This window comes from Echeneis naucrates, chromosome 4 (assembly GCF_900963305.1).
Source record: "Echeneis naucrates chromosome 4, fEcheNa1.1, whole genome shotgun sequence".
In the NCBI taxonomy this organism is placed as follows: Eukaryota; Metazoa; Chordata; class Actinopteri; order Carangiformes; family Echeneidae; genus Echeneis; species Echeneis naucrates.
In genome coordinates this window covers 18,654,458-18,681,786 of record NC_042514.1, presented here as the reverse complement: position 1 = coordinate 18,681,786, position 27,329 = coordinate 18,654,458, and the positions used below count along the sequence as shown (strand labels likewise).

General features: G+C 45.5%; 41 non-coding genes across 41 annotated transcripts; all 41 read left to right on the top strand.

Moving 5' to 3' along the window:
* The first annotated feature begins 185 nt into the window (after positions 1 to 185).
* Positions 186 to 258, top strand: trnav-cac (transfer RNA valine (anticodon CAC)). The gene has a single exon. It is a non-coding gene; the product is annotated as a tRNA-Val (tRNA).
* A 220-nt stretch (positions 259 to 478) lies between these two features.
* trnav-aac (transfer RNA valine (anticodon AAC)) lies at positions 479 to 551 on the top strand. Its single transcript has one exon. It is a non-coding gene; the product is annotated as a tRNA-Val (tRNA).
* Positions 552 to 1,632: 1,081 nt separating this feature from the next.
* On the top strand, positions 1,633 to 1,705 carry trnav-aac (transfer RNA valine (anticodon AAC)). The gene has a single exon. It is a non-coding gene; the product is annotated as a tRNA-Val (tRNA).
* Positions 1,706 to 1,822: 117 nt separating this feature from the next.
* On the top strand, positions 1,823 to 1,895 carry trnav-cac (transfer RNA valine (anticodon CAC)). The gene has a single exon. It is a non-coding gene; the product is annotated as a tRNA-Val (tRNA).
* A 173-nt stretch (positions 1,896 to 2,068) lies between these two features.
* On the top strand, positions 2,069 to 2,141 carry trnav-aac (transfer RNA valine (anticodon AAC)). The gene has a single exon. It is a non-coding gene; the product is annotated as a tRNA-Val (tRNA).
* Positions 2,142 to 2,258: 117 nt separating this feature from the next.
* On the top strand, positions 2,259 to 2,331 carry trnav-cac (transfer RNA valine (anticodon CAC)). Its single transcript has one exon. It is a non-coding gene; the product is annotated as a tRNA-Val (tRNA).
* Positions 2,332 to 3,167: 836 nt separating this feature from the next.
* Positions 3,168 to 3,240, top strand: trnav-aac (transfer RNA valine (anticodon AAC)). The gene has a single exon. It is a non-coding gene; the product is annotated as a tRNA-Val (tRNA).
* Positions 3,241 to 3,357: 117 nt separating this feature from the next.
* On the top strand, positions 3,358 to 3,430 carry trnav-cac (transfer RNA valine (anticodon CAC)). Its single transcript has one exon. It is a non-coding gene; the product is annotated as a tRNA-Val (tRNA).
* A 220-nt stretch (positions 3,431 to 3,650) lies between these two features.
* trnav-aac (transfer RNA valine (anticodon AAC)) lies at positions 3,651 to 3,723 on the top strand. Its single transcript has one exon. It is a non-coding gene; the product is annotated as a tRNA-Val (tRNA).
* Positions 3,724 to 4,440: 717 nt separating this feature from the next.
* Positions 4,441 to 4,513, top strand: trnai-aau (transfer RNA isoleucine (anticodon AAU)). The gene has a single exon. It is a non-coding gene; the product is annotated as a tRNA-Ile (tRNA).
* Positions 4,514 to 5,093: 580 nt separating this feature from the next.
* trnav-uac (transfer RNA valine (anticodon UAC)) lies at positions 5,094 to 5,166 on the top strand. Its single transcript has one exon. It is a non-coding gene; the product is annotated as a tRNA-Val (tRNA).
* Positions 5,167 to 5,583: 417 nt separating this feature from the next.
* Positions 5,584 to 5,656, top strand: trnav-uac (transfer RNA valine (anticodon UAC)). The gene has a single exon. It is a non-coding gene; the product is annotated as a tRNA-Val (tRNA).
* A 3,594-nt stretch (positions 5,657 to 9,250) lies between these two features.
* trnav-aac (transfer RNA valine (anticodon AAC)) lies at positions 9,251 to 9,323 on the top strand. Its single transcript has one exon. It is a non-coding gene; the product is annotated as a tRNA-Val (tRNA).
* A 117-nt stretch (positions 9,324 to 9,440) lies between these two features.
* Positions 9,441 to 9,513, top strand: trnav-cac (transfer RNA valine (anticodon CAC)). Its single transcript has one exon. It is a non-coding gene; the product is annotated as a tRNA-Val (tRNA).
* Positions 9,514 to 10,462: 949 nt separating this feature from the next.
* On the top strand, positions 10,463 to 10,535 carry trnav-aac (transfer RNA valine (anticodon AAC)). The gene has a single exon. It is a non-coding gene; the product is annotated as a tRNA-Val (tRNA).
* A 601-nt stretch (positions 10,536 to 11,136) lies between these two features.
* On the top strand, positions 11,137 to 11,209 carry trnav-uac (transfer RNA valine (anticodon UAC)). Its single transcript has one exon. It is a non-coding gene; the product is annotated as a tRNA-Val (tRNA).
* A 153-nt stretch (positions 11,210 to 11,362) lies between these two features.
* Positions 11,363 to 11,435, top strand: trnav-aac (transfer RNA valine (anticodon AAC)). Its single transcript has one exon. It is a non-coding gene; the product is annotated as a tRNA-Val (tRNA).
* Positions 11,436 to 11,816: 381 nt separating this feature from the next.
* trnav-aac (transfer RNA valine (anticodon AAC)) lies at positions 11,817 to 11,889 on the top strand. The gene has a single exon. It is a non-coding gene; the product is annotated as a tRNA-Val (tRNA).
* A 170-nt stretch (positions 11,890 to 12,059) lies between these two features.
* trnad-auc (transfer RNA aspartic acid (anticodon AUC)) lies at positions 12,060 to 12,132 on the top strand. Its single transcript has one exon. It is a non-coding gene; the product is annotated as a tRNA-Asp (tRNA).
* Positions 12,133 to 12,484: 352 nt separating this feature from the next.
* Positions 12,485 to 12,557, top strand: trnav-uac (transfer RNA valine (anticodon UAC)). The gene has a single exon. It is a non-coding gene; the product is annotated as a tRNA-Val (tRNA).
* A 977-nt stretch (positions 12,558 to 13,534) lies between these two features.
* On the top strand, positions 13,535 to 13,607 carry trnav-cac (transfer RNA valine (anticodon CAC)). The gene has a single exon. It is a non-coding gene; the product is annotated as a tRNA-Val (tRNA).
* A 173-nt stretch (positions 13,608 to 13,780) lies between these two features.
* trnav-cac (transfer RNA valine (anticodon CAC)) lies at positions 13,781 to 13,853 on the top strand. The gene has a single exon. It is a non-coding gene; the product is annotated as a tRNA-Val (tRNA).
* A 956-nt stretch (positions 13,854 to 14,809) lies between these two features.
* Positions 14,810 to 14,882, top strand: trnav-cac (transfer RNA valine (anticodon CAC)). The gene has a single exon. It is a non-coding gene; the product is annotated as a tRNA-Val (tRNA).
* A 220-nt stretch (positions 14,883 to 15,102) lies between these two features.
* Positions 15,103 to 15,175, top strand: trnav-aac (transfer RNA valine (anticodon AAC)). The gene has a single exon. It is a non-coding gene; the product is annotated as a tRNA-Val (tRNA).
* A 1,080-nt stretch (positions 15,176 to 16,255) lies between these two features.
* trnav-aac (transfer RNA valine (anticodon AAC)) lies at positions 16,256 to 16,328 on the top strand. The gene has a single exon. It is a non-coding gene; the product is annotated as a tRNA-Val (tRNA).
* A 363-nt stretch (positions 16,329 to 16,691) lies between these two features.
* On the top strand, positions 16,692 to 16,764 carry trnav-aac (transfer RNA valine (anticodon AAC)). The gene has a single exon. It is a non-coding gene; the product is annotated as a tRNA-Val (tRNA).
* A 117-nt stretch (positions 16,765 to 16,881) lies between these two features.
* Positions 16,882 to 16,954, top strand: trnav-cac (transfer RNA valine (anticodon CAC)). Its single transcript has one exon. It is a non-coding gene; the product is annotated as a tRNA-Val (tRNA).
* An 836-nt stretch (positions 16,955 to 17,790) lies between these two features.
* Positions 17,791 to 17,863, top strand: trnav-aac (transfer RNA valine (anticodon AAC)). Its single transcript has one exon. It is a non-coding gene; the product is annotated as a tRNA-Val (tRNA).
* Positions 17,864 to 17,980: 117 nt separating this feature from the next.
* On the top strand, positions 17,981 to 18,053 carry trnav-cac (transfer RNA valine (anticodon CAC)). The gene has a single exon. It is a non-coding gene; the product is annotated as a tRNA-Val (tRNA).
* A 219-nt stretch (positions 18,054 to 18,272) lies between these two features.
* Positions 18,273 to 18,345, top strand: trnav-aac (transfer RNA valine (anticodon AAC)). The gene has a single exon. It is a non-coding gene; the product is annotated as a tRNA-Val (tRNA).
* A 717-nt stretch (positions 18,346 to 19,062) lies between these two features.
* On the top strand, positions 19,063 to 19,135 carry trnai-aau (transfer RNA isoleucine (anticodon AAU)). The gene has a single exon. It is a non-coding gene; the product is annotated as a tRNA-Ile (tRNA).
* Positions 19,136 to 19,940: 805 nt separating this feature from the next.
* Positions 19,941 to 20,013, top strand: trnav-uac (transfer RNA valine (anticodon UAC)). The gene has a single exon. It is a non-coding gene; the product is annotated as a tRNA-Val (tRNA).
* Positions 20,014 to 20,162: 149 nt separating this feature from the next.
* On the top strand, positions 20,163 to 20,235 carry trnav-cac (transfer RNA valine (anticodon CAC)). The gene has a single exon. It is a non-coding gene; the product is annotated as a tRNA-Val (tRNA).
* A 716-nt stretch (positions 20,236 to 20,951) lies between these two features.
* Positions 20,952 to 21,024, top strand: trnai-aau (transfer RNA isoleucine (anticodon AAU)). Its single transcript has one exon. It is a non-coding gene; the product is annotated as a tRNA-Ile (tRNA).
* Positions 21,025 to 21,829: 805 nt separating this feature from the next.
* Positions 21,830 to 21,902, top strand: trnav-cac (transfer RNA valine (anticodon CAC)). The gene has a single exon. It is a non-coding gene; the product is annotated as a tRNA-Val (tRNA).
* Positions 21,903 to 22,204: 302 nt separating this feature from the next.
* Positions 22,205 to 22,277, top strand: trnav-aac (transfer RNA valine (anticodon AAC)). Its single transcript has one exon. It is a non-coding gene; the product is annotated as a tRNA-Val (tRNA).
* A 594-nt stretch (positions 22,278 to 22,871) lies between these two features.
* On the top strand, positions 22,872 to 22,944 carry trnav-cac (transfer RNA valine (anticodon CAC)). The gene has a single exon. It is a non-coding gene; the product is annotated as a tRNA-Val (tRNA).
* Positions 22,945 to 24,203: 1,259 nt separating this feature from the next.
* Positions 24,204 to 24,276, top strand: trnav-cac (transfer RNA valine (anticodon CAC)). Its single transcript has one exon. It is a non-coding gene; the product is annotated as a tRNA-Val (tRNA).
* A 220-nt stretch (positions 24,277 to 24,496) lies between these two features.
* Positions 24,497 to 24,569, top strand: trnav-aac (transfer RNA valine (anticodon AAC)). The gene has a single exon. It is a non-coding gene; the product is annotated as a tRNA-Val (tRNA).
* A 1,100-nt stretch (positions 24,570 to 25,669) lies between these two features.
* On the top strand, positions 25,670 to 25,742 carry trnav-aac (transfer RNA valine (anticodon AAC)). Its single transcript has one exon. It is a non-coding gene; the product is annotated as a tRNA-Val (tRNA).
* Positions 25,743 to 27,020: 1,278 nt separating this feature from the next.
* On the top strand, positions 27,021 to 27,093 carry trnav-uac (transfer RNA valine (anticodon UAC)). The gene has a single exon. It is a non-coding gene; the product is annotated as a tRNA-Val (tRNA).
* The last annotated feature ends 236 nt before the right edge of the window (positions 27,094 to 27,329 follow it).

The following is a 27,329-nucleotide window of genomic DNA, read 5'->3' as shown; positions in this document are numbered from 1 at the left end:
ACTCAGAACCACACCCTAGGGGTGGATCCTGGGGTCATGGCGCCATTTCCAAACAGGCAGACAACTCTGGCCCAGGCTTCAGGATGTAGGCCACTCTATTGTTCTTTTCAGAGCACGTGGGAGGCGATCGCAACAGTAGTAACGGTGGCATTTCATCATCAAGGGGAAGAGAGTGCCCTGTACAGGTTTCTGTAGTGTAGTGGTCATCACGTTCGCCTCACACGCGAAAGGTCCCCAGTTCGAAACTGGGCAGGAACAGTATTTTCTGTAATTCTTTTTCAACAAAGGCAGAGAGGTCAGAGGTCAGCTGATGCTTCACTTCAAGACTTCTCGTGAGTATACCTGCCAGTATCTGCATCTATTCTTAGGAAGACCAAATTTCGGTGATGCAACTGGAAGAGCAAATGCAGCTTGTATGAAAGTACCTGTTCACGTCAGAAAAAATTAGATTGGAAGGGGCGGAGCAGCTTGCATTCAGGTTTCCGTAGTGTAGTGGTCATCACGTTCGCCTAACACGCGAAAGGTCCCCAGTTTGAAACTGGGCGGAAACATCTTTGCTGTCATTGGAAATAAATCAGCGTCTTTTTTCCAGTTAATGCATACCTCTTAATTCGATTAAAGAATTGCCTTTATCGATGTTTTTGGTTCTTCCCTTGCATTGTCAGCAATATTCGAAGTAACGATGGCATTTCATCGTCAAGGGGAAGGGAGTGTCCAGTGCAGCTTTCCGTAGTGTATCGGTCATCACGTTCGCCTAACATGCGAAAGATCCCCAGTTTGAAACTGGGCAGAAACTGTGTTTTCAGTTATTCTTTTTCAACAACGGCAGAGAGGTCAGAGATCATACGCCCTGTGATATGAGGCCCTGAATGGTGTCTGCGATGCCCTCCTCTGCTTGGGGCTTGTGGGGGTACTGATTGATCCACACTGGATCAGAGGTGTTCACCTCAAAAGTTAATGGTTCACATTGCACCAGTCGCACTTCTGTCGGGCCCTGCGCCCATAGGGACTCTGGTAGAGAGTCAATGATAGACCGTGAAACCGGGAGACCTGGGCCTCCTCCAGAACTGAGCTATCTACGGCTTCTACTTGAATTGAGTATATGTTGGCTCTAGCCGAATAAAGTACTCCGCGAATGTCCGTGATAACCCAATCATCCTGTGCTAATGCTAGTTTTACCATCCCACCCAATTCTTTAACCTGATGTTTAGGATGTAAAGCCAGAGACACTTGTGGGACGGCCTCTTCCGACATCTGATACCACTGCAATTGTTCTGGTTTCAGGGACACCGCTGCTGCTACTCGAAAGCTGGGACAGCTCTCTACCACAACTGGGGCACTTGGAAAAAGCGAAGATCAAGAGCCATGAAGCGTCTTTAATACCTGTGTGACGTCATTGGGGATCCCTGCTGAGGGCGCTGGCGTTTGGCAAATGCCCTCCTGTTCAAACTCAAAACCATACCCTAGGGGTGGATCCTGGGGTCATGGCGCCATTTTCAAACAGGTAGACAACTCTGGCCCAGGCTTCAGGATGTAGGATTCTCGATTGTTATTTTCAGAGCACGTGGGAGACTATCGCAACAGTGGTAATGATGGCATTTCTTGATAAGCGGAAGGAGCTGACCTGTGCGGGTTTCCGTAGTGTAGTGGTCATCACGTTCGCCTAACACGCGAAAGGTCCCCAGTTCGAAACTGGGCGGAAACATGTTTGCTGTCAGCTGGAAACAGATGTTTTTGGTTCCTGCCTTGCATTCTCAGTTGCTTCAATTTTCGTATTAACGATGGCATTTCATCATCAAGGGGAAGGGGCTGACCTGTGCAGGTTTCTGTAGTGTAGTGGTCATCACATTCGCCTCACACGCGCAAGGTCCCCAGTTCGAAACTGGGCAGAAACATCTTTGCTGTCAGCTGGAAATAAATCAGCGTCTTTTTTCCAGTTAATGCATACCTCTTAATTCGATTAAAGAATTGCCTTTAGCGATGTTTTTGGTTCTTCCCTTGCATTGTCAGCAATATTCGAAGTAACGATGGCATTTCATCGTCAAGGGGAAGGGAGTGACCAGTGCAGGTTTCCGTAGTGTAGTGGTCATCACATTCGCCTAACGCGCGAAAGGTCCCCAGTTCGAAACTGGGCGGGAACATGTTTGCTGTCAGCTGGAAACAGATGTTTTTGGTTCCTGCCTTGCATTCTCAGTTGCTTCAATTTTCGTATTAACGATGGCATTTCATCATCAAGGGGAAGATGGTGTCCTGTGCAGGTTTCTGTAGTGTAGTGGTCATCACGTTCGCCTCACACGCGAAAGGTCCCCAGTTCGAAACTGGGCAGAAACTGTGTTTTCACTTATTCTTTTTCAACAACGGCAGAGAGGTCAGAGATCATACGCCCTGTGATATGAGGCCCTGAATGGTGTCTGCGATGCCCTCCTCTGCTTGGGGCTTGTGGGGGTACTGATTGATCCACACTGGATCAGAGGTGTTCACCTCAAAAGTTAATGGTTCACATTGCACCAGTCCCACTTCTGTTGGGCCCTGCGCCCATAGGGACTCTGGTAGAGAGTCAATGATAGACCCTGAAACCGAGAGACCTGGGCCTCCTCCAGAACTGAGCTATCTACGGCTTCTACTTGAATTGAGTATATGTTGGCTCTAGCCGAATAAAGTACTCCGCGAATGTCCGTGATAACCCAATCATCCTGTGCTAATGCTAGTTTTACCATCCCACCCAATTCTTTAACCTGATGTTTAGGATGTAAAGCCAGAGACACTTGTGGGACGGCCTCTTCCGACATCTGATACCACTGCAATTGTTCTGGTGTCAGGGACACCGCTGCTGCTACTCGAAAGCTGGGACAGCTCTCTACCACAACTGGGGCACTGGGAAAAAGCGAAGATCAAGAGCCATGAAGCGTTTTTATTACCTGTGTGATGTCATCGGGGATCCCTGCTGAGGGCGCTGGCGTTTGGCAAATGCCCTCCTGTTCAAACTCAAAACCATACCCTAGGGGTGGATCCTGGGGTCATGGCGCCATTTTAAAACAGGTAGACAACTCTGGCCCAGGCTTCAGGATGTAGGATTCTCGATTGTTCTTTTCAGAGCACGTGGGAGGCTATCGCAACAGTGGTAATGATGGCATTTCTTGATAAGCGGAAGGAGGTGACCTGTGCGGGTTTCCGTAGTGTAGTGGTCATCACGTTCGCCTAACACGCGAAAGGTCCCCAGTTTAAAACTGGGCGGAAACATGTTTGCAGTCAACTGGAAACAGATGTTTTTGGTTCCTGCCTTGCATTCTCAGTTGCTTCAATTTTCGTATTAACGATGGCATTTCATCATCAAGGGGAAGGGGCTGGCCTGTGCAGGTTTCTGTAGTGTAGTGGTCATCATGTTCGCCTCACACGCGGAAGGTCCCCAGTTCGAAACTGTGCAGGAACAGTATTTTCTGTAATTCTTTTTCAACAAAGGCAGAGAGGTCAGAGGTCAGCTGATGCTTCACTTCAAGACTTTTATTGAATATACCTGCCAGTATCTGCATCTATTCTTAGGAAGACCAAATTTCGGTGATGCAACTGGAAGAGCAAATGCAGCTTTTATGAAAGTACCTGTTCACGTCAGAAATCATTAGATTGGAAGGGGCGGAGCCGCTTGTATTCAGGTTTCAGTAGTGTAGTGGTCATCACGTTCGCCTAACACGTGAAAGGTCCCCAGTTCGAAACTGGGCGGAAACATCTTTGCTGTCAGCTGGAAATAAATCAGCGTCTTTTTTCCAGTTAATGCATACCTCTTTATTCGATTAAAGAATTGCCTTTAGCGATGTTTTTGGTTCTTGCCTTGCATTCTCAGCTGCTTCAATTTTCGTAGTAAAATTACATGAGGGGCAGGTCTTTGTATTGCGCCAAATCATAACAACGTGACATCAAGGTACTTTACATGAATAGCAGGTCTAGAGGCCTTTCAGAGATTTGTTTGGACATCTAGATAGTAACGAGTTACAGTAGTCCAGACTGAAAGTTACAAATGCATGGACGAGTTTTTCTGCATCATCCTGAGAGAGGATGTCTCTGATTTTCCTGATGTTTCTCAGGTGGAACAAAGCTGCCCTACTGACTTCTTTTATGTGAGGGACAAAGGACATGTCCTGGTCAAAGGTTCCACCAAGGTTTCTTACAGTGGAGCTGGAAGCCAACGTAATGCCATCCAGACTGATTATGATTAGATAGCATTTCTCTGTGGTGAAAGGTCCCCAGTTCGAAACTGGGCGGAAGCATGTTTGCTGTCAGCTGGAAACAGAGCAGCATTTCTTTTTAGTTACTGCATACCTCTTAATTCAATTAGAGAATTGGCTTTCGCGATGTTTTTGGTTCTTGCCTTGCATTCTCAGTTGCTTAAATTTTCGTAGTAACGATGGCATTTCATCATCAAGGGGAAGGGGCTGGCCCGTGCACGTTTCTGTAGTATAGTGGTCATCACGTTGGCCTAATACGCGAAAGGTCCCCAGTTCGAAACTGGGCAAAAACACAACTTCTTTGTTTTTTTTTTCAACGAATGCAGAGAGGTCAGTGGTCAGCTGATGCTTCACTTCAAGACTTCTCATGAGTATACCTGACAGTATCTGCATCTATTCGTAGGAAGACCAAATTTCGGTGATGCAACAATAAGAATAAATGCAGCTTTTATGAAAGTACCCGTTCACGTCAGAAATCATTAGATTGGAAGGTGTTAGAATAAAAATACATAAAATGATTATCACAGTATTGCTCTACTTTTACTAACCCTGCAGGAATGCAGAAACTTGTGTTTTTCTTACAGGAACTGAGATCATACCTCCGGAAGATAAGCAACGACCTTCGAAGAGGAACATGAAAACAGGAGGAGGCTGAAACCAGATTACTTCGGTTATGAACTAGCTCCTCAAAGTGTTCGTGTGTCATGTTTCAGAGGCGTAACGTGAATATGATTATTCAACAAGCAACTATTCATCTACTACGTTGCAGCTGTGTATTTCCCCGCCCTTTAGAGCTGCAACGTCCTGTAACTAGTTTAATAATTTTCTAGGTGGCTTAAACCTGACAGAAGGGGCGGAGGAGCTTGTGTTCAGGTTTCCGTAGTGTAGTGGTCATCATGTTTGCCTTACACGTGAAAGATCCCCAGTTCGAACCTGGGCGGAAACAGATTTGCTGTCGGCTCTAAATATGGGAAAAATGCAGACAAGCTGGACCTGTGTATTTGGTAAGTGCCACCTCTGATTTAGATTAGAGAATTTGCGTCAGCTGTTTTCTTTGTGTAATTGCTGTAGTAATGCAGCGTCTGTTTTTAGTTAATGCATACCTCTTAATTCAATTCGAGAATTGGCTTTAGCGATGTTTTTGGTGCTTTGCTTGCATTCTCAGCTACTTCAATATTCAAAGTAACGATGTCAGAGATCATCTGATTCTTCAATTCAAGACTTCTCGTGAGGATACCTGCCAGTATCTACATCTATTTGTAGGAAGACCAAATTTCAGTGATGCAACAATAAGAGCAAAAGCAGCTTTTATGAAAGTACCTGTTCAGTTTAGATTGGAAGGGGCGGAGTCGCTTGTGTTCAGGTTTCTGTGGTGTATTGGTCATCATGTTCGCCTTACACGTGAAAGCTCCCCAGTTCGAACCTGGGCAGGCACAGATTTGCTGTCGGCTCTAAAAATTGAAAAAAAAAAAATGCAGGAGAGCCACACCTGTGTATTTGGTAAGAGCTATCTCTGATTTAGATTGGAGAATTAGCTTCAGCTGTTTGTTTGGTCCATTGCTTGCATCCTCAGCTTCTGTAATTGCTGTCGTAACGATGGCATTTCATCGCAAAGGAGAAAGGAACACCCTGTGCAGGTTTCCGTAGTGTAGTGGTTATCACGTTTGCCTAACACGTGAAAGAGCCTCATTTTGAACCTGGGCAGAAACAGATTGGCTGTTGCCTTTGATTATGGGGAAATGCAGGAGAGCAGAATCTGTGTATTTGGTAAGGACTACCTCTGCATTAGAGTAGAGAATTGGCTTCAGCTCTGTGTTTGCTGCATCACTTGCATTTTTGCTTTCTGGACGTTCCGTAGTAATGATGGTATTTCTTCAGAAGGGGAATTGCATAACCCTTGCAGGATTGCGTAGTGTAGTGGTCATCACGTTTGCTTAACACGCAACAGAGATCATGTAATGTTTCATTTCCAGATTCCTCCTTCATTTACTGGCCAATATCTACATCTGTCAGTTTAGAGATCAGGTTTTTGGTTATGCACCGATAAGGGCAAGCGCAGCTTTCATGAAAGCACCGATGCATGTCAGAAATCATTTCATCGGAAGGAGCGGGGTGTGAGGGATATTGAGGTCAGGTGCAGTTTTGTTGCTTTCTTGACTGCTGCATTGAAGCGGTGCTGCTCTCTATGTCATGCAGCAAGTTAAAATGCCAATTATTGCCTGCCGCCTCCTGTTTTGGTCCAGTTGTGGGATGAGGCTCAGTGAGAAGTGATAACACTCATCGAGCTTACTGTCAGGTTTCATATTTGGCTCTTCTAGAATTGATAAAAGACGGTCTTCCAAATCAGAGGTCTGCTGTTGTCTGTGGCTCCTTCTTGGGCTGGTGCAAGCCCCCACCTCTCTCTTGGGCTCCAGGACCTGTGGGGCCTGTATCTCTCGCCAGATGTAGTCGGCCCCAGTACAGACTCTGCTACGGAAACAGTCTGTGCTATAGATAGGCTTGGAGCGGGAGAAACAGACCGTCACACTGATGCAGTGGGCAGAGCCAGATCAACAGAGGCACATGCCGACACTTTTGTAGAAGATCTCTCCTCTGCAAAAGCAACGCTCACGTTGCTTTTCGAAATACAAAACAAACACAAACAACATTGGTGTCACGGACACAAGAATGATCTATTACCTCATTGGAACTTTGCACATAGAATGTAAAGATATTACAATCAATAATGTTATATAATTAAAGAAAAAGAAGAATTTCAGTCAGACCTTCTCGGGTTTAGGTGGGGCAAAAGGAAAGACATGATTGAGATAGCACAACGCTTCCGGGCGAAGTGGAACTTCCAAAATTGCCTGGGAACTGCACGTGGACACGCTTGCGATGGCAGCATGCATCCTGCATAATTTCCTCCTTGCCCCAACTGAAACAGTGTGGCTGCTGGAAGAGGCAGAGGACTTCGGGAAATGCATGGCACCAGTGAGAAAAATAGGAGGAAACAGGGCATCGAGAGAAGCCTGTGCAGTTAAGGAGAGCTTGGACACTTGGCAGCCTAGTGACATTAACAAGAGAGTGCTTGTCACTAGTTTGCACCACACAGTCATTCTCCTCATCGTTCTCTCTCAGTTTTATAATGCCCTTTTTGTCTTTCGGAACCTTTTTGGTACAGTGATTTAGGTGATACCAAGTCTTGCTTCCTTCCACCTGGAAGGTGGAATTTTTTTTTTTTTTTTCAACAAATGCAGAGAGGTCAGTGGTCAGCTGATGCTCTTCATGTAAAGGTACTTTACATCCTTTACATCACTGTACCAAAAAGTAAAGGTACTTTACATGAAGAGCAGGTCTAGAGGCCTTTCAGAGATTTGTTTGGACATCTAGATAGTAACGAGTTACAGTAGTCCAGTAGTACAGTAGTAGTACAGTAAAGAGGATTGGTCCAAGTAGCGAAGTGAAGGCATACCTCTTAATTCGATTAGAGCATTTGCTTTCGCGATGTTTTTGATGCGTTGCTTGCATTCTCAGCGACTTCAATATTTGAAGTAACGATGGCATTTCATCGTCAATGGGAAGGGCGTGCCCGGGGCAGGTTTCTGTAGTGTAGTGGTCGTCACGTTTACCTCATACGCGAAAGGTCCCCATTTCGAAACTGGGCAGAAACACAACTTAATTTTTTTTTTTTTTTCAACGAATGCAGAGAGGTCAGTGGTCAGCTGATGCTTCACTTCAAGACTTCTCGTCAGTATACCTGCCAGTATCTGCATCTATTCTTCGGAAGACCAAATTTCGGTGATGCAACTGGAAGAGCAAATGCAGCTTTTATGAAAGTACCTGTTCACGTCAGAAATCATTAGATTGGAAGGGGCGGAGCAGCTTGCATTCCGGTTTCTGTAGTGTTGTGGTCATCAAGTTTGCCTCACACGCGAAAGGTCCCCAGTTCGAAACTGGGCGGAAACATCTTTGCTGTCAGCTGGAAATAAATCAGCGTCTTTTTTCCAGTTAATGCTTACCTCTTAATTCGATTAAAGAATTGCCTTTAGCGATGTTTTTGGTTCTTCCCTTGCATTGTCAGCAATATTCGAAGAAACGATGGCATTTCATCGTCAAGGGGAAGGGAGTGTCCAGTGCAGCTTTCCGTAGTGTATCGGTCATCACGTTTGCATTACAGGCGAAAGATCCCCAGTTTGAAACTGGGCAGAAACTGTGTTTTCAGTTATTCTTTTTCAACAACGGCAGAGAGGTCAGAGATCATACGCCCTGTGATATGAGGCCCTGAATGGTGTCTGCGATGCCCTCCTCTGCTTGGGGCTTGTGGGGGTACTGATTGATCCACACTGGATCAGAGGTGTTCACCTCAAAAGTTAATGGTTCACATTGCACCAGTCGCACTTCTGTCGGGCCCTGCGCCCAGAGGGACTCTGGTAGAGAGTCAATGATAGACCGTGAAACCGGGAGACCTGGGCCTCCTCCAGAACTGAGCTATCTACGGCTTCTACTTGAATTGAGTATATGTTGGCTCTAGCCGAATAAAGTACTCCGCGAATGTCCGTGATAACCCAATCATCCTGTGCTAATGCTAGTTTTACCATCCCACCCAATTCTTTAGCCTGATGTTTAGGATGTAAAGCCAGAGACACTTGTGGGACGGCCTCTTCCGACATCTGATACCACTGCAATTGTTCTGGTGTCAGGGACACCGCTGCTGCTACTCGAAAGCTGGGACAGCTCTCTACCACAACTGGGGCACTGGGAAAAAGCGAAGATCAAGAGCCATGAAGCGTCTTTATTACCTGTGTGACGTCATCGGGGATCCCTGCTGAGGGCGCTGGCGTTTGGCAAATGCCCTCCTGTTCAAACTCAAAACCATACCCTAGGGGTGGATCCTGGGGTCATGGCGCCATTTTCAAACAGGTAGACAACTCTGGCCCAGGATTCAGGATGTAGGATTCTCGATTGTTATTTTCAGAGCACGTGGGAGGCTATCGCAACAGTGGTAATGATGGCATTTCTTGATAAGCGGAAGAAGGTGACCTGTGCGGGTTTCCGTAGTGTAGTGGTCATCACGTTCGCCTAACTCGCGAAAGGTCCCCAGTTCGAAACTGGGCGGAAACATGTTTGCTGTCAGCTGGAAACAGATGTTTTTGGTTCCTGCCTTGCATTCTCAGTTGCTTCAATTTTCGTATTAACGATGGCATTTCATCATCAAGGGGAAGAGGGTGTCCTGTGCAGGTTTCTGTAGTGTAGTGGTCATCACGTTCGCCTCACACGCGAAAGGTCCCCTGTTCGAAACTGGGCAGAAACTGTGTTTTCAGTTATTCTTTTTCAACAACGGCAGAGAGGTCAGAGATCAGCTGATGCTTCACTTCAAGACTTCTCGTGAGTAGACCTGCCAGTATCTGCGTCTATTCGTAGGAAGAGCAAATTTCGGTGATGCAACAATCAGAGGTCCAGACGAAAGCTGGAACAGCTCTCTCCCACAACCGGGGCACTGGGAAACAGCGAAGATCGAGAGCCGTGGAGCGAGTATGACCTGTGTATTTGGTAAGTGCTACCTCTGAATTAGAATAGAAAATGTTGGCTTCAACTGTTTGTTTGGTCAATTCATTGTGTAATTGCGGTAGTAAAGATGGCATTTGGTGCCTAGATGAAGCGTAAAGACGATTGGTCCAAGTACCCAAACCTGTGGGACTCCATAACTGACTGCAGTGCATGAGGAGGAGCTGTTGTGAACATGAACAAACTGATGTCTATCTGATAAATAGGATTTGAACCACCTGAGTGCAGTTCCTTTAATCCTAATTTCATGTTCCAGTCTCTGTAGTAAAATATTGTGATCTATGGTGTCGAAAGCAGCACTAAGATCCGAAAGGAGAAGTATGGAGGCTGATCCATTGTCTGAAGCAATTAGAATATCATTGGAGAGGTCCAGAGAAAAGCTGGGACAGCTGTCCCGGGGCACTGGGAAAAAGCGAAGATCAAGAGCCATGAAGCGTCTTTATTACCTGTGTGACGTCATCGGGGATCCCTGCTGAGGGCGCTGGCGTTTGGCAAATGCCCTCCTGTTCAAACTCAAAACCATACCCTAGGGGTGGATCCTGGGGTCATGGCGTCATTTTCAAACAGGCAGACAACTCTGGCCCAGGCTTCAGGATGTAGGATTCTCGATTGTTCTTTTCAGAGCACGTGGGAGCCGATCGCAACAGTGGTAATGATGGCATTTCTTGATAAGCGGAAGGAGGTGACCTGTGCGGGTTTCCATAGTGTAGTGGTCATCACGTTCGCCTAACACGCGAAAGGTCCCCAGTTCGAAACTGGGCGGAAACATGTTTGCTGTCAGCTGGAAATAAATCAGCATCTCTTTTTAGTTACTGCATACCTCTTAATTCAATTAGAGAATTGGCTTTCGCGATGTTTTTGGTTCTTGCCCTGCATTCTCAGTTGCTTAAATTTTCGTAGTAACGATGGCATTTCATCATCAAGGGGAAGGGCTGCTTGTGCAGGTTTCTGTAGTGTAGTGGCCATCACGTTAGCCTATCACGCGAAAGGTCCACAGTTTGAAACTAGGCAGAAACAGAACTTTCTGTGTTTCTTAACAAAGGTAGAGAGGTCAGAGATCAGCTGATACTTTACTTCAAGACTTCTCATGAGTATCTTTTGTACTTTTACTAACCCTGCAGGAATGCAGAAACTTGTGTTTTTCTTACAGGACTTGAGATCATACTAACTAGGGACCACCCTAAGGAAATAAAGAGGGGAGAACGGAAGAGATACGTCAGAGCAGTTAGAGAATGTAACTGAACATATCTCTGTCTGTTCTCCTTGCAAGTAAAAATGAGCGCTGTTGTCCTTTGTCTTTCTTCCCTGTGTTTCATCATGTTCTAGGTGGCTTAAACCTGACAGAAGGGGCAGAGCAGCTTGTGCTCAGGTTTCTGTAGTGTAGTGGTCATCACATTCGCCTTACACGCGAAAGATCCCCAGTTCGAACCTTGGCAGAAATAGGTTTGCTGTCGGCTCTACACAAGCCGGACCTGTGTGTTTGGTTACTGCTACCTCTGATTTTGATTAGAGAATTGGCTTCAGCTGTTTGTTTGTGTAATTGCTGTAGTAACGCTGGCATTTCATTGTCAAGGGGAAGGCAGTGACCTGTGCAGGTTTCTGTAGTGTAGTGGTCATCACGTTCGCCTAACACGCGAAAAGTCCCCAGTTCGAAACTGGGCGGAAACATGTTTGCTGTCAATTGGAAATAAATCAGCATCTCTTTTTAGTTAAGGCATACCTCTTAATTCAATTAGAAAAATTGGCTTTAGTGATGTTTTTGGTTCTTGCCTTGCATTGTCGCATGAAGCGTCTTTATTACCTGTGTGACGTCATCGGGGATCCCTGCTGAGGGCACTGGCGTTTGGCAAATGCCCTACTGTTCAAACTCAAAACCATACCCTAGGGGTGGATCCTGGGGTCATGGCGTCATTTTCAAACAGGCAGACAACTCTGGCCCAGGCTTCAGGATGTAGGATTCTCGATTGTTCTTTTCAGAGCACGTGGGAGGCGATCGCAACAGTGGTAATGATGGCATTCTTGATAAGCGGAAGGAGGTGACCTGTGCGGGTTTCCGTAGTGTAGTGGTCATCACGTTCGCCTAACACGCGAAAGGTCCCCAGTTCGAAACTGGGCGGAAACATGTTTGCTGGAAACAGAGCAGCATTTCTTTTTAGTTACTGCATACCTCTTAATTCAATTAGAGAATTGGCTTTCGCGATGTTTTTGGTTCTTGCCCTGCATTCTCAGTTGCTTAAATTTTCGTAGTAACAATGGCATTTCATCATCAAGGGGAAGGGGCTGCTTGCGCAGGTTTCTGTAGTGTAGTGGTCATCACGTTAGCCTATCACGCGAAAGGTCCACAGTTCGAAACTAGGCAGAAACAGAACTTTCTGTGTTTCTTAACAAAGGTAGAGAGGTCACAGATCAGCTGATACTTTACTTCAAGACTTCTCATGAGTATCTTTTGTACTTTTACTAACCCTGCAGGAATGCAGAAACTTGTGTTTTTCTTACAGGACTTGAGATCATACTAACTAGGGACCACCCTAAGGAAATAAAGAGGGGAGAACGGAAGAGATACGTCAGAATAGTTAGAGAATGTAACTGAACATATCTCTGTCTGTTCTCCTTGCAAGTAAAAATGAGCGCTGTTGTCCTTTGTCTTTCTTCCCTGTGTTTCATCATGTTCTAGGTGGCTTAAACCTGACAGAAGGGGCAGAGCAGCTTGTGCTCAGGTTTCTGTAGTGTAGTGGTCATCACGTTCGCCTTACACGCGAAAGATCCCCAGTTCGAACCTGGGCAGAAACAGGTTTGCTGTTGGCTCGACACAAGCCGGACCTGTGTGTTTGGTTACTGCTACCTCTGATTTTGATTAGAGAATTGGCTTCAGCTGTTTGTTTGTGTAATTGCTGTAGTAACGCTGGCATTTCATTGTCAAGGGGAAGGCGGTGACGTGTGCAGGTTTCCGTAGTGTAGTGGTCATCACGTTCGCCTAACACGCGGAAAGTCCCCAGTTCGAAACTGGGGGGAAACATGTTTGCTGTCAATTGGAAATAAATCAGCATCTCTTTTTAGTTAAGGCATACCTCTTAATTCAATTAGAAAAATTGGCTTTAGCGATGTTTTTGGTTCTTGCCTTGCATTCTCAGCTGCTTCAATTTTCGTAGTAAAATTACATGAGGGGCAGGTCTTTGTATTGCGCCAAATCATAACAACGTGACATAAAGGTACTTTACATGAAGAACAGGTCTAGAGGCCTTTAAGAGATTTGTTTGGACATCTAGATAGTAACGAGTTACAGTAGTCCAGACTGAAAGTTACAAATGCATGGACGAGTTTTTCTGCATCATCCTGAGAGAGGATGTCTCTGATTTTCCTGATGTTTCTCAGGTGGAACAAAGCTGCCCTACTGACTTCTTTTATGTGAGGGACAAAGGACATGTCCTGGTCAAAGGTTCCACCAAGGTTTCTAACAGTGGAGCTGGAAGCCAACGTAATGCCATCCAGACTGATTATGATTAGATAGCATTTCTCTGTGGTGAAAGGTCCCCAGTTTGAAACTGGGCGGAAACACGTTTGCTGTCAGCTGGAAACAGAGCAGCATTTCTTTTTAGTTACTGCATACCTCTTAATTCAATTAGAGAATTGGCTTTCGCGATGTTTTTGGTTCTTGCCTTGCATTCTCAATTGCTTCAATTTACGTATTAACGATGGCCAACAAGGGCCATCACAACAGTAGTAACGGTGGCATTTCATCATCAAGGGGAAGAGGGTGTCCTGTACAGGTTTCTGTAGTGTAGTGGTCATCACGTTCGCCTCACACGCGAAAGGTCCCCAATTCGAAACTGGGCGGAAACATCTTTGCTGTCAGCTGGAAATAAATCAGCGTCTTTTTTCCAGTTAATGCATACCTCTTAATTCGATTAAAGAATTGCCTTTAGCGATGTTTTTGGTTCTTCCCTTGCATTGTCAGCAATATTCGAAGTAACGATGGCATTTCATCGTCAAGGGGAAGAGGGTGTCCTGTGCGGGTTTCTGTAGTGTAGTGGTCATCACGTTCGCCTCACACGCGAAAGGTCCCCAGTTCGAAACTGGGCAGAAACTGTGTTTTCAGTTATTCTATTTCAACAACGGCGGAGAGCTCAGAGATCAGCTGATGCTTCACTTCAAGACTTCTCGTGAGTAGACCTGCCAGTATCTGCGTCTATTCGTAGGAAGAGCAAATTTCGGTGATGCAACAATCAGAGGTCCAGACGAAAGCTGGAACAGCTCTCTCCCACAACCGGGGCACTGGGAAACAGCGAAGATCGAGAGCCGTGGAGCGAGTATGACCTGTGTATTTGGTAAGTGCTACCTCTGAATTAGAATAGAAAATGTTGGCTTCAGCTGTTTGTTTGGTCAATTCATTGTGTAATTGCGGTAGTAAAGATGGCATTTGGTGCCTAGATGAAGCGTAAAGACGATTGGTCCAAGTACCCAAACCTGTGGGACTCCATAACTTACTGCAGTGCATGAGGAGGAGCTGTTGTGAACATGAACAAACTGATGTCTATCTGATAAATAGGATTTGAACCACCTTATTGCAGTTCCTTTAATCCCAATTTCATGTTCCAGTCTCTAGTAAAATATTGTGATCTATGGTGTCGAAAGCAGCACTAAGATCCAAAAGGAGAAGTATGGAGGCTGATCCATTGTCTGAAGCAATTAGAATATCATTGGAGAGGTCCAGACAAAAGCTGGGACAGCTCTCTCCCACAACCGGGGCACTGGGAAAAAGCGAAGATCAAGAGCCATGGAGCGTCTTTATTACCTGTGTGACGTCATCGGGGATCCCTGCTGAGGGCGCTGGCGTCTAGCAAATGCCCTCCTCTTCAAACTCAGAACCACACCCTAGGGGTGGATCCTGGGGTCATGGCGCCATTTCCAAACAGGCAGACAACTCTGGCCCAGGCTTCAGGATGTAGGCCACTCTATTGTTCTTTTCAGAGCACGTGGGAGGCGATCGCAACAGTAGTAACGGTGGCATTTCATCATCAAGGGGAAGAGAGTGCCCTGTACAGGTTTCTGTAGTGTAGTGGTCATCACGTTCGCCTCACACGCGAAAGGTCCCCAGTTCGAAACTGGGCAGGAACAGTATTTTCTGTAATTCTTTTTCAACAAAGGCAGAGAGGTCAGAGGTCAGCTGATGCTTCACTTCAAGACTTCTCGTGAGTATACCTGCCAGTATCTGCATCTATTCTTAGGAAGACCAAATTTCGGTGATGCAACTGGAAGAGCAAATGCAGCTTGTATGAAAGTACCTGTTCACGTCAGAAAAAATTAGATTGGAAGGGGCGGAGCAGCTTGCATTCAGGTTTCCGTAGTGTAGTGGTCATCACGTTCGCCTAACACGCGAAAGGTCCCCAGTTTGAAACTGGGCGGAAACATCTTTGCTGTCATTGGAAATAAATCAGCGTCTTTTTTCCAGTTAATGCATACCTCTTAATTCGATTAAAGAATTGCCTTTATCGATGTTTTTGGTTCTTCCCTTGCATTGTCAGCAATATTCGAAGTAACGATGGCATTTCATCGTCAAGGGGAAGGGAGTGTCCAGTGCAGCTTTCCGTAGTGTATCGGTCATCACGTTCGCCTAACATGCGAAAGATCCCCAGTTTGAAACTGGGCAGAAACTGTGTTTTCAGTTATTCTTTTTCAACAACGGCAGAGAGGTCAGAGATCATACGCCCTGTGATATGAGGCCCTGAATGGTGTCTGCGATGCCCTCCTCTGCTTGGGGCTTGTGGGGGTACTGATTGATCCACACTGGATCAGAGGTGTTCACCTCAAAAGTTAATGGTTCACATTGCACCAGTCGCACTTCTGTCGGGCCCTGCGCCCATAGGGACTCTGGTAGAGAGTCAATGATAGACCGTGAAACCGGGAGACCTGGGCCTCCTCCAGAACTGAGCTATCTACGGCTTCTACTTGAATGAGTATATGTTGGCTCTAGCCGAATAAAGTACTCCGCGAATGTCCGTGATAACCCAATCATCCTGTGCTAATGCTAGTTTTACCATCCCACCCAATTCTTTAACCTGATGTTTAGGATGTAAAGCCAGAGACACTTGTGGGACGGCCTCTTCCGACATCTGATACCACTGCAATTGTTCTGGTTTCAGGGACACCGCTGCTGCTACTCGAAAGCTGGGACAGCTCTCTACCACAACTGGGGCACTTGGAAAAAGCGAAGATCAAGAGCCATGAAGCGTCTTTAATACCTGTGTGACGTCATTGGGGATCCCTGCTGAGGGCGCTGGCGTTTGGCAAATGCCCTCCTGTTCAAACTCAAAACCATACCCTAGGGGTGGATCCTGGGGTCATGGCGCCATTTTCAAACAGGTAGACAACTCTGGCCCAGGCTTCAGGATGTAGGATTCTCGATTGTTATTTTCAGAGCACGTGGGAGACTATCGCAACAGTGGTAATGATGGCATTTCTTGATAAGCGGAAGGAGCTGACCTGTGCGGGTTTCCGTAGTGTAGTGGTCATCACGTTCGCCTAACACGCGAAAGGTCCCCAGTTCGAAACTGGGCGGAAACATGTTTGCTGTCAGCTGGAAACAGATGTTTTTGGTTCCTGCCTTGCATTCTCAGTTGCTTCAATTTTCGTATTAACGATGGCATTTCATCATCAAGGGGAAGGGGCTGACCTGTGCAGGTTTCTGTAGTGTAGTGGTCCTCACATTCGCCTCACACGCGCAAGGTCCCCAGTTCGAAACTGGGCAGAAACATCTTTGCTGTCAGCTGGAAATAAATCAGCGTCTTTTTTCCAGTTAATGCATACCTCTTAATTCGATTAAAGAATTGCCTTTAGCGATGTTTTTGGTTCTTCCCTTGCATTGTCAGCAATATTCGAAGTAACGATGGCATTTCATCGTCAAGGGGAAGGGAGTGACCAGTGCAGGTTTCCGTAGTGTAGTGGTCATCACATTCGCCTAACGCGCGAAAGGTCCCCAGTTCGAAACTGGGCGGGAACATGTTTGCTGTCAGCTGGAAACAGATGTTTTTGGTTCCTGCCTTGCATTCTCAGTTGCTTCAATTTTCGTATTAACGATGGCATTTCATCATCAAGGGGAAGATGGTGTCCTGTGCAGGTTTCTGTAGTGTAGTGGTCATCACGTTCGCCTCACACGCGAAAGGTCCCCAGTTCGAAACTGGGCAGAAACTGTGTTTTCACTTATTCTTTTTCAACAACGGCAGAGAGGTCAGAGATCATACGCCCTGTGATATGAGGCCCTGAATGGTGTCTGCGATGCCCTCCTCTGCTTGGGGCTTGTGGGGGTACTGATTGATCCACACTGGATCAGAGGTGTTCACCTCAAAAGTTAATGGTTCACATTGCACCAGTCCCACTTCTGTTGGGCCCTGCGCCCATAGGGACTCTGGTAGAGAGTCAATGATAGACCCTGAAACCGAGAGACCTGGGCCTCCTCCAGAACTGAGCTATCTACGGCTTCTACTTGAATTGAGTATATGTTGGCTCTAGCCGAATAAAGTACTCCGCGAATGTCCGTGATAACCCAATCATCCTGTGCTAATGCTAGTTTTACCATCCCACCCAATTCTTTAACCTGATGTTTAGGATGTAAAGCCAGAGACACTTGTGGGACGGCCTCTTCCGACATCTGATACCACTGCAATTGTTCTGGTGTCAGGGACACCGCTGCTGCTACTCGAAAGCTGGGACAGCTCTCTACCACAACTGGGGCACTGGGAAAAAGCGAAGATCAAGAGCCATGAAGCGTTTTTATTACCTGTGTGATGTCATCGGGGATCCCTGCTGAGGGCGCTGGCGTTTGGCAAATGCCCTCCTGTTCAAACTCAAAACCATACCCTAGGGGTGGATCCTGGGGTCATGGCGCCATTTTAAAACAGGTAGACAACTCTGGCCCAGGCTTCAGGATGTAGGATTCTCGATTGTTCTTTTCAGAGCACGTGGGAGGCTATCGCAACAGTGGTAATGATGGCATTTCTTGATAAGCGGAAGGAGGTGACCTGTGCGGGTTTCCGTAGTGTAGTGGTCATCACGTTCGCCTAACACGCGAAAGGTCCCCAGTTCGAAACTGGGCGGAAACATGTTTGCAGTCAACTGGAAACAGATGTTTTTGGTTCCTGCCTTGCATTCTCAGTTGCTTCAATTTTCGTATTAACGATGGCATTTCATCATCAAGGGGAAGGGGCTGGCCTGTGCAGGTTTCTGTAGTGTAGTGGTCATCATGTTCGCCTCACACGCGGAAGGTCCCCAGTTCGAAACTGTGCAGGAACAGTATTTTCTGTAATTCTTTTTCAACAAAGGCAGAGAGGTCAGAGGTCAGCTGATGCTTCACTTCAAGACTTTTATTGAATATACCTGCCAGTATCTGCATCTATTCTTAGGAAGACCAAATTTCGGTGATGCAACTGGAAGAGCAAATGCAGCTTTTATGAAAGTACCTGTTCACGTCAGAATCATTAGATTGGAAGGGGCGGAGCCGCTTGTATCCAGGTTTCAGTAGTGTAGTGGTCATCACGTTCGCCTAACACGTGAAAGGTCCCCAGTTCGAAACTGGGCGGAAACATCTTTGCTGTCAGCTGGAAATAAATCAGCGTCTTTTTTCCAGTTAATGCATACCTCTTTATTCGATTAAAGAATTGCCTTTAGCGATGTTTTTGGTTCTTGCCTTGCATTCTCAGCTGCTTCAATTTTCGTAGTAAAATTACATGAGGGGCAGGTCTTTGTATTGCGCCAAATCATAACAACGTGACATCAAGGTACTTTACATGAATAGCAGGTCTAGAGGCCTTTCAGAGATTTGTTTGGACATCTAGATAGTAACGAGTTACAGTAGTCCAGACTGAAAGTTACAAATGCATGGACGAGTTTTTCTGCATCATCCTGAGAGAGGATGTCTCTGATTTTCCTGATGTTTCTCAGGTGGAACAAAGCTGCCCTACTGACTTCTTTTATGTGAGGGACAAAGGACATGTCCTGGTCAAAGGTTCCACCAAGGTTTCTTACAGTGGAGCTGGAAGCCAACGTAATGCCATCCAGACTGATTATGATTAGATAGCATTTCTCTGTGGTGAAAGGTCCCCAGTTCGAAACTGGGCGGAAGCATGTTTGCTGTCAGCTGGAAACAGAGCAGCATTTCTTTTTAGTTACTGCATACCTCTTAATTCAATTAGAGAATTGGCTTTCGCGATGTTTTTGGTTCTTGCCTTGCATTCTCAGTTGCTTAAATTTTCGTAGTAACGATGGCATTTCATCATCAAGGGGAAGGGGCTGGCCCGTGCACGTTTCTGTAGTATAGTGGTCATCACGTTGGCCTAATACGCGAAAGGTCCCCAGTTCGAAACTGGGCAAAAACAGAACTTAATTTTTTTTCTTTCTTAACAAAGGCAGAGAGGTCAGATAGTCAATAAGATGTACAAGAAAATGCTAGACCTGGTGTGAGTATGATCATGTGTAGTTAAACTGATGACCATCAGTTGTGCCAGAGAAATCTATACTTTTTTTGATAATTTTTCACATTATATGGTGGAGCAACAAAAACAATAATAATATCCCATTAGTGGGGTGAAATTAATCCAGTATTATAGTCAATATAAGCCATATTGGGGATATTTTAACAACCCATCTTCCTGGGTTGAATGAACAGACCCAGTTTGTTTGGTGAAGCTAACCCAACGTTTAGTCGGTCCACTATTTAACCAGCGCTGGGTTGGAAAACTACCCAGATTTGTTGTGGACTCTGATTATGGAATTAATGCAGGAGAGTAGGATGTGTGTATTAGGTCAGGCCTACCTCAGAATTAGTTTGGAGAATTGGCTTCAACTATGCTTTTGGTGCATCACTTGCATTCTCACTTTCTGTAATGTTTGTAGTAACAATGGCATGTCAGTTTTGTCAGAATTAAGGAGTAAAAAAATTATGGGTCATCCAGACTTGTATGTGTTCAAGACATGTCTGATGTCATGATAATGTTGCCTAGAGGAAGCAGATGAAGCGTAAAGAGGATTGGTCCAAGTAGCGAAGTGAAGGCATACCTCTTAATTCGATTAGAGCATTTGCTTTCGCGATGTTTTTGATTCGTTGCTTACATTCTCAGCGACTTCAATATTTGAAGTAACGATGGCATTTCATCGTCAATGGAAAGGGCGTGCCCGGGGCAGGTTTCTGTAGTGTAGTGGTCATCACGTTCGCCTTACACGCGAAAGGTCCCCAGTTCGAACCTGGGCAGAAACAGATTTGCTGTCGGCTCTACACATGCCGGACCTGTGTGTTTGGTTATTGCTACCTCTGATTTAGATTAGAGAATTGGCTTCAGCTGTTTGTGTAATTGCTGTAGTAACGATGGCATTTCATTGTCAAGGCGAAGGCAGTGACCTGTGCAGGTTTCCGTAGTGTAGTGGTCATCACGTTCGCCTCACACCCGAAAGGTCCCCAGTTCGAAACTGGGCGGAAACATGTTTGCTGTCAATTGGAAATAAATCAGCATCTCTCTTTAGTTAAGGCATACCTCTTAATTCAATTAGAAAAATTGGCTTTAGCGATGTTTTTGGTTCTTGCCTTGCATTCTCAGCTGCTTCAATTTTCGTAGTAAAATTACATGAGGGGCAGGTCTTTGTATTGCGCCAAATCATAACAACGTGACATAAAGGTACTTTACATGAAGAGCAGGTCTAGAGGCCTTTCAGAGATTTGTTTGGACATCTAGATAGTAACGAGTTACAGTAGTCCAGCCTGAAAGTTAAAATGCATGGACGAGTTTTTCTGCATCATCCTGAGAGAGGATGTCTCTGATTTTCCTGATGTTTCTCAGGTGGAACAAAGCTGCCCTACTGACTTCTTTTATGTGAGGGACAAAGGACATGTCCTGGTCAAAGGTTCCACCAAGGTTTCTAACAGTGGAGCTGGAAGCCAACATAATGCCATCCAGGCTGATTATGATTAGATAGCGTTTCTCTGTGGTGAAAGGTCCCCAGTTCGAAACTGGACGGAGACATGTTTGCTGTCAGCTGGAAACAGAGCAGCATTTCTTTTTAGTTACTGCATACCTCTTAATTCAATTAGAGAATTGGCTTTCGCGATGTTTTTGGTTCTTGCCTTGCATTCTCAGTTGCTTAAATTTTCGTAGTAACGATGGCATTTCATCATCAAGGGGAAGGGGCTGGCCTGTGCAGGTTTCTGTAGTATAGTGGTCATCACGTTCGCCTAATACGCGAAAGGTCCCCAGTTCGAAACTGGGCAAAAACAGAACTTAATTTTTTTTCTTTCTTAACAAAGGCAGAGAGGTCAGATAGTCAATAAGATGTACAAGAAAATGCTAGACCTGGTGTGAGTATGATCATGTGTAGTTAAACTGATGACCATCAGTTGTGCCAGAGAAATCTATACTTTTTTTGATAATTTTTCACATTATATGGTGGAGCAACAAAAACAATAATAATATCCCATTAGTGGGGTGAAATTAATCCAGTATTATAGTCAATATAAGCCATATTAGGGATATTTTAACAACCCATCTTCCTGGGTTGAATGAACAGACCCAGTTTGTTTGGTGAAGTTAACCCAACGTTTAGTCGGTCCACTATTTAACCAGCGCTGGGTTGGAAAACTACCCAGATTAGTTGTGGACTCTGATTATGGAATTAATGCAGGAGAGTAGGATGTGTGTATTAGGTCAGGCCTACCTCAGAATTAGTTTGGAGAATTGGCTTCAACTATGCTTTTGGTGCATCACTTGCATTCTCACTTTCTGTAATGTTTGTAGTAACAATGGCATGTCAGTTTTGTCAGAATTAAGGAGTAAAAAAATTATGGGTCATCCAGACTTGTATGTGTTCAAGACATGTCTGATGTCATGATAATGTTGCCTAGAGGAAGCAGATGAAGCGTAAAGAGGATTGGTCTAAGTAGCGAAGTGAAGGCATACCTCTTAATTCGATTAGAGCATTTGCTTTCGCGATGTTTTTGATGTGTTGCTTACATTCTCAGCGACTTCAATATTTGAAGTAACGATGGCATTTCATCGTCAATGGGAAGGGCGTGCCCGTGGCAGGTTTCTGTAGTGTAGTGGTCATCACGTTCGCCTCACACGCGAAAGGTCCCCAGTTCGAACCTGGGCAGAAACAGATTTGCTGTTGGCTCTTAATATGGAAAAAATGCAAGAGAGCTTCTTTATTACCTGTGTGACGTCATTGGGGAACCCTGATGAGGACGCTGGTGTCTAGCAAATGCCCTCCTCTTCAAACTCAGAACCATACCCTAGGGGTGGATCCTGGGGTCATGGCGCCATTTCCAAACAGGCAGACAACTCTGGCCCAGGCTTCAGGATGTAGGCCTCTCGATTGTTCTTTTCAAAGCACGTGGGAGGCGATCGCAACAGTAGTAATGATGGCATTTCTTGATAAGCGGAGGGAGGTGACCTGTGTGGGTTTCCGTAGTGTAGTGGTCATCACGTTTGCCTAACACGCGAAAGGTCCCCAGTTCGAAACTGGGCGGAAACATGTTTGCTGTCAGCTGGAAACAGAACAGCATTTCTTTTTAGTTACTGCATACCTCTTAATTCAATTAGAGAATTGGCTTTCGCGATGTTTTTGGTTCCTGCCTTGAATTCCCAGTTGCTTCAATTTTCGTATTAGCGATGGCATTTCATCATCAAGGGGAAGGGGCTTGCCTGTGCAGGTTTCTGTAGTGTTGTGGTCATCACGTTAGCCTCACAAGCGAAAGGTCCACAGTTCGAAACTGGGCAGAAACCCAACTTTCTGTGTTTCTTTACAAAGGTAGAGAGATCAGCTGATACTTTACTTCAAGACTTCTCATGAGTATCTTTTGTACTTTTACTAACCCTGCAGGAATGCAGAAACTTGTGTTTTTCTTACAGGACTTGAGATCATACAAACTAGGGACCACCCTAAGGAAATAAAGAGGGGAGAACGGAAGAGATACGTCAGAGCAGTTAGAGAATGTAACTGAACATATCTCTGTCTGTTCTCCTTGCAAGTAAAAATGAGCGCTGTTGTCCTTTGTCTTTCTTCCCTGTTTCATCATGTTCTAGGTGGTTTAAACCTGACAGAAGGGGCAGAGCAGCTTGTGCTTAGGTTTCTGTAGTGTAGTGGTCATCACGTTCGCCTCACACGCGAAAGGTCCCCAGTTCGAACCTGGGCAGAAACAGATTTGCTGTCGGCTCTACACAAGCCGGACCTGTGTGTTTGGTTATTGCTACCTCTGATTTAGTTTAGAGAATTGGCCTCAGCTGTTTGTTTGTGTAATTGCTGGAGTAACGCTGGCATTTCATCGTCAAGGGGAAGCCAGTGACCCGTGCAGGTTTCCGTAGTGTAGTGGTCATCACCTTCGCCTAACACGCAAAAGGTCCCCAGTTCGAAACTGGGTGGAAACATGTTTGCTGTCAATTGGAAATAAATCAGCATCTCTTTTTAGTTAAGGCATACCTCTTAATTCAATTAGAAAAATTGGCTTTAGCGATGTTTTTGGTTCCTGCCTTGCATTCTCATTTGCTGTTTTAATTTTCGTATTAAGGATGGCATTTCATCGTCAAGGGGAAGGGGGTGTCCAGTGCAGGTTTTCGTAGTGTATCGGTCATCACGTTTGCATTACACGCGAAAGATCCCAAGTTTGAAACTGGGTAGAAACAGATTTGCTGTTGGCTCTTAATATGAAAAAAAAATGCAACGAGTATGACCTGTGTATTTGGTAAGTGCTACCTCTGAATTAGAATAGAAAATGTTGGCTTCAGCTGTTTGTTTGGTCAATTCATTGTGTAATTGCGGTAGTAAAGATGGCATTTGGTGCCTAGATGAAGCGTAAAGACGATTGGTCCAAGTACCCAAACCTGTGGGACTCCATAACTGACTGCAGTGCATGAGGAGGAGCTGTTGTGAACATGAACAAACTGATGTCTATCTGATAAATAGGATTTGAACCACCTGATTGCAGTTCCTTTAATCCCAATTTCATGTTCCAGTCTCTGTAGTAAAATATTGTGATCTATGGTTGCGAAAGCAGCACTAAGATCCAAAAGGAGAAGTATGGAGGCTGATCCATTGTCTGAAGCAATTAGAATATCATTGGAGAGGTCCAGACAAAAGCTGGGACAGCTCTCTCCCACAACCGGGGCACTGGGAAAAAGCGAAGATCAAGAGCCATGGAGCGTCTTTATTACCTGTGTGACGTCATCGGGGATCCCTGCTGAGGGCGCTGGTGTCTAGCAAATGCCCTCCTCTTCAAACTCAGAACAACACCCTAGGGGTGGATCCTGGGGTCATGGCGCCATTTCCAAACAGGCAGACAACTCTGGCCCAGGCTTCAGGATGTCGGCCTCTCTATTGTTCTTTTCAGAGCACGTGGGAGTCCATCACAACAGTAGTAACGATGGCATTTCATCATCAAGGGGAAGAGGGTCTCCTGTACAGGTTTCTGTAGTGTAGTGGTCATCACGTTCGCCTCACACGCGAAAGGTCCCCAGTTCGAAACTGGGCAGGAACAGTATTTTCTGTAATTCTCTTTCAACAAAGGCAGAGAGGTCAGAGGTCAGCTGATGCTTCACTTCAAGACTTCTCGTGAGTATACCTGCCAGTATCTGCATCTATTCTTAGGAAGACCAAATTTCGGTGATGCAACTGGAAGAGCAAATGCAGCTTTTATGAAATTACCTGTTCACGTCAGAAATCATTAGATTGGAAGGGGCGGAGCCGCTTGCATTCAGGTTTCCGTAGTGTAGTGGTCATCACGTTCGCCTAACATGCGAAAGGTCCCCAGTTCGAAACTGGGCGGAAACATCTTTGCTGTCAGCTGGAAATAAATCAGCGTCTTTTTTCCAGTTAATGCATACCTCTTAATTCGATTAAAGAATTGCCTTTAGCGATGTTTTTGGTTCTTCCCTTGCATTGTCAGCAATATTCGAAGAAACGATGGCATTTCATCGTCAAGGGGAAGGGAGTGTCCTGTGCAGCTTTCCGTAGTGTATCGGTCATCACGTTTGCAATAAAGGCGAAAGATCCCCAGTTTGAAACTGGGCAGAAACTGTGTTTTCAGTTATTCTTTTTCAACAACGGCAGAGAGGTCAGAGATCATACGCCCTGTGATATGAGGCCCTGAATGGTGTCTGCAATGCCCTCCTCTGCGTGGGGCTTGTGGGGGTACTGATTGATCCACACTGGATCAGAGGTGTTCACCTCAAAAGTTAATGGTTCACATTGCACCAGTCGCACTTCTGTCGGGCCCTGCGCCCATAGGGACTCTGGTAGAGAGTCAATGATAGACGCAGCCTCAGGGTGATCTGTTTTTTCTCTACCGTGAAACCGGGAGACCTGGGCCTCCTCCAGAACTGAGCTATCTACGGCTTCTACTTGAATTGAGTATATGTTGGCTCTAGCCGAATAAAGTACTCCGCTTATGTCCGTGATAACCCAATCATCCTGTGCTAATGCTAGTTTTACCATCCCACCCAATTCTTTAACCTGATGTTTAGGATGTAAAGCCAGAGACACTTGTGGGACGGCCTCTTCCGACATCTGATACCACTGCAATTGTTCTGGTGTCAGGGACACCGCTGCTGCTACTCGAAAGCTGGGACAGCTCTCTACCACAACTGGGGCACTGGGAAAAAGCGAAGATCAAGAGCCATGAAGCGTCTTTATTACCTGTGTGACGTCATCGGGGATCCCTGCTGAGGGCGCTGGCGTTTGGCAAATGCCCTCCTGTTCAAACTCAAAACCATACCCTAGGGGTGGATCCTGGGGTCATGGCGCCATTTTCAAACAGGTAGACAACTCTGGCCCAGGCTTCAGGATGTAGGATTCTCGATTCTCGTGGGAGGCTATTGCAACAGTGTTAATGATGGCATTTCCTGATAAGCGGAAGGAGGTGACCTGTGCGGGTTTCCGTAGTGTAGTGGTCATCACGTTCGCCTAACACGCGAAAGGTCCCCAGTTCGAAACTGGGCGGAAACATGTTTGCTGTCAGCTGGAAACAGATGTTTTTGGTTCCTGCCTTGCATTCTCAGTTGCTTCAATTTTCGTATTAACGATGGCATTTCATCATCAAGGGGAAGGGGCTGGCCTGTGCAGGTTTCTGTAGTGTAGTGGTCATCACGTTCGCCTCACACACAAAAGGTCCCCAGTTCGAAACTGGGCAGAAACTGTGTTTTCAGTTATTCTTTTTCAACAACGGCAGAGAGGTCAGAGATCAGCTGATGCTTCACTTCAAGACTTCTCGTGAGTAGACCTGCCAGTATCTGCGTCTATTCGTGGGAAGAGCAAATTTCGGTGATGCAACAATCAGAGGTCCAGACGAAAGCTGGAACAGCTCTCTCCCACAACCGGGGCACTGGGAAACAGCGAAGATCGAGAGCCGTGGAGCGAGTATGACCTGTGTATTTGGTAAGTGCTACCTCTGAATTAGAATAGAAAATGTTGGCTTCAGCTGTTTGTTTGGTCAATTCATTGTGTAATTGCGGTGGTAAAGATGGCATTCGGTGCCTAGATGAAGCGTAAAGACAATTGGTCCAAGTACCCAAACCTGTGGGACTCCATAACTGACTGCAGTGCATGAGGAGGAGCTGTTGTGAACATGAACAAACTGATGTCTATCTGATAAATAGGATTTGAACCACCTTATTGCAGTTCCTTTAATCCCAATTTCATGTTCCAGTCTCTGTAGTAAATATTGTGATCTATGGTCAGAGGTCAGTGGTCAGCTGATGCTTCACTTCAAGACTTCTCATGAGTATACCTGACAGTATCTGCATCTATTCGTAGGAAGACCAAATTTCGGCGATGCAACAATAAGAACAAATGCAGCTTTTATGAAAGTACCCGTTCACGTCAGAAATCATTAGATTGGAAGGTGTTAGAATAAAAATACATAAAATGATTATCACAGTATTGCTCTACTTTTACTAACCCTGCAGGAATGCAGAAACTTGTGTTTTTCTTACAGGAACTGAGATCATACCTCCGGAAGATAAGCAACGACCTTCGAAGAGGAACATGAAAACAGGAGGAGGCTGAAACCAGATTACTTTGGTTATGAACTAGCTCCTCAAAGTGTTCGTGTGTCATGTTTCAGAGGCGTAACGTGAATATGATTATTCAACAAGCATCTATTCATCTACTACGTTGCAGCTGTGTATTTCCCCGCCCTTTAGAGCTGCAACGTCCTGTAACTAGTTTAATAATTTTCTAGGTGGCTTAAACCTGACAGAAGGGGCGGAGGAGCTTGTGTTCAGGTTTTCCGTAGTGTAGTGGTCATAATGTTCGCCTTACACGTGAAAGATCCCCAGTTCGAACCTGGGCGGAAACAGATTTGCTGTCGGCTCTAAATATGGGAAAAATGCAGACAAGCTGGACCTGTGTATTTGGTAAGTGCCACCTCTGATTTAGATTAGAGAATTTGCGTCAGCTGTTTTCTTTGTGTAATTGCTGTAGTAATGCAGCGTCTGTTTTTAGTTAATGCATACCTCTTAATTCAATTCGAGAATTGGCTTTAGCAATGTTTTTGGTGCTTTGCTTGCATTCTCAGCTACTTCAATATTCAAA